We start from the raw sequence: 2,911 nt of genomic DNA, 5'->3' as shown, positions 1-2,911 counted from the left end.
GTCCCACCTCGCCGCCTCCGGCCTCAAATAGAAGGTGGCGTGGAGGATTCTAGGAACTGTAGTCCACCGCCCGTTCACTAGCGGGCCGAACCACAGAAAGTGCCGGGAAGGACTACATCTCCTAGCGTGCCCCGCGGCGGGGGCAAGGCGTCAGTTGGATGCTCCGCGAGTCGCTAGGAGCTGTCTCAACGTCACTCCCGTGAAGCGCAGGGAAAGCATCTCCCGACCAGGCGCAAGCGAGTTCCTCAAGGCTGGAGAGCTAATTGGTGATCATGATCTTCCTCTTGGTCAATCATAAGATCAAAGCTGCTCTGTCAGAAAACCCAAAACTATCAACAAAGGCACACAGAGGACGCGCCACGCCCAGAATCAGAGCGTTTGTAACCTAGGCTGGCCCTGGCTGTAAATTTCCTAGGTCAAAACTGGCTGTAGCACAAATTTGAGGTCAGCTACATCACAGTGTCTCAGAACTACACTTAACACACTTTCTTAGGTGCAGTCGAAAGAAGGAGTAAATAGATCTCTAGCCAGAGGCAGGGTGGCGGCTCTGCCAACACAGATGGTTCAAATCTCTACAAATTTTTAAAATTTGAGTTTTATATGTGCTGATGTTTAGATCAAATCCACCCTCCATTGTACCTGCTTCCCATAGCTTTTTCCCTCCCAACTTCATGTGTTCTTATAGACGACAACTCAGTGCCTCGGGTACGTGCACAGGTACACTAGCGCATGGGCTATCAGGGAAGAATTCTTTGGGGGCGGGGGGCGAGGGGTTCTTGAATAAAACTGGCACTCGCTCTCCCATCAGCCATCAATTGCCGATAGCTCCTTAGCTAGCAGTGATACTATGTAAGCCTCTCCTCAACCATGTTGAAAGCTTGGCGGGCTTGAGTCGGCCTGTGAGTTCCTGTGTGCAGCAGCCCTGTCATGTTTGAAAAGCGTGTATGTGCATGCGTGCGTGTGCGTGCGTGCGTGTGCGTGTGCGTGTGCGTGTGCGTGTGCGTGTGCGTGTGTGTGTGTGTGTGTGATGTTTCACTTAGGACTGCATTTTCGTAGTGTCTTACTCTCTGCACATTGGTCAACTGTCTCTCTGTTAATTGTCATCTATTGTAAAATGAAGCTTTTTATGAAATTAACCCAAATTTAAATGGTTAAACCAAACTGCATTAGAAGCTAGCAATTTGAAATCACTAAAAAGCTGATTTATAACCAAAAACATGGTTTGTTGTATTTTTACCATCATGGACTACTGGAGTGTTTAAAACCTCAGTAAGCTGCCAGTCCTGGTGACGCTGGACTTTAATCCCAGCACTCAGGAGGCAGAGGTAGGTGGATCTCTGTGAATTCGAGGCCAGCCTGGTCTACAAAGTGAGTTCTAGGGCAGCCAGGGCTACACAGAGATACCTGTTATCTTAGTCAGGGTTTTTTTTTTTTTTTAAATTTATTTATTTATTATATGTAAGTACACTGTAGCTGTCTTTAGACACCCATATGAGGGCACAAGATCTCATTGTAGATGGTTGTGAGCCACCATGTGGTTGCTGGGATTTGAACTCATGACCTCTAGAAGAGCAGTCAGTGCTCTTAACCGCTGAGCCATCTCACCAGCCCCCTTAGTCAGGGTTTCTATTGTGATGAACCACCACAACCAAAAAACAAAGTTGAGGAGAAAAGGGACTTTTTTGGCTTACACTTCCATATTGCTGTGCTGTGGATGACAACATTGCTGTTTATTATTGAAGGAAGTCAGGACAGGAACTCAAACACAGCAGGAACCTGGAGGCAGGGACTTATGTAGAAGCCATGGAGGGTGCTGCTTACTGGCTTGCTTCCCATGGCTTGCTCAGCTTGCTTTCTTATAGAACCCCAAACCACCAGCCCAGGGATGGCACCATTCACCATGGGCTAGACCTTCCCCCATCAATCACTAATTGAGGAAATGCTCCACAGATGGATCTTATGGAGGCAATCACTCATCTGAGGCTCCTTCCTCTGATGACTCTAGCATGTGTCAGGTTGATACACAAAACCAACTGTCTCAGAAGAGGGGGAGGAGGAAAAAGAGGAGGAGGATAATCTTGTACAATGTTTGTAGGAGGAAAGTGGAACAGACTCAGCAGAAAGTGACCGTACAATGGATGTCAACAGGAAGCTAATTTTCAGCAGTGTTGTATAAAAGGAAAACAGGTTATCTCAGGTGTACCACAGACCAAGCCCAGGACAGTCTTGGGACTGATAACTCAGTCTCTTCAGGAAGGAAAAGTCAAGTTCCCACAAACTGAATCTTTAATCCTTCAAGGCCCTGGCCCCAGCCTCAGACCAGACCTTGCCAAGTCTGCCGCTGGGCAAGCACACAGAGCTAGCAATCCTTTTGTCCTTTCATAGGGCCTCTGGGAAGCCTTCCTACAGGTTAGGTGATTAGTTAAGACAGAGCTTGGATGAGACCTCCAGACTGTAACAGAGCCCCAGACTTAGTAGGCCCCCAAGACCTTAACACAACTGACTCCATGATGGAAGTATCATTCAGGCTGTAAAACTCAGTAAGCAGACAGCATTACCTGCCAACACTAAAACGAAGACCTAATCCATCAAAGTCCACAGTTCTGGGAAAGTCTCAATGTACTAACCTTGCTTTTTGGAGTCTGTAGTTCCACTTCTAACTGTTCTTAACTGAAGTATGTCAATCCAGAACATGGCTTTTGTGTTTAAAAGCTCATTCTGAGAAAGGCTCAGGGCTACACTAGGATTCCAAACACCCAGTACAGTTGCCAGCCAGCAAATAAGGACTTTGTATTGGCTTAAACCCATGTTCGAGCAGTCTTCTCTGGTGGATACTCCATGACACTGACCCCAAATGTTCCTTTCTGTATTTCCTGATCTGGTTCTTCCCCTTTCAGGAACCTGTCACTGA

The sequence above is a fragment of the Grammomys surdaster genome, unplaced genomic scaffold, assembly GCF_004785775.1.
Source record: "Grammomys surdaster isolate TR1022 unplaced genomic scaffold, NIH_TR_1.0 125940, whole genome shotgun sequence".
Classification (NCBI taxonomy): Eukaryota; Metazoa; Chordata; class Mammalia; order Rodentia; family Muridae; genus Grammomys; species Grammomys surdaster.
Note: the sequence above shows the minus strand (reverse complement) of the source record.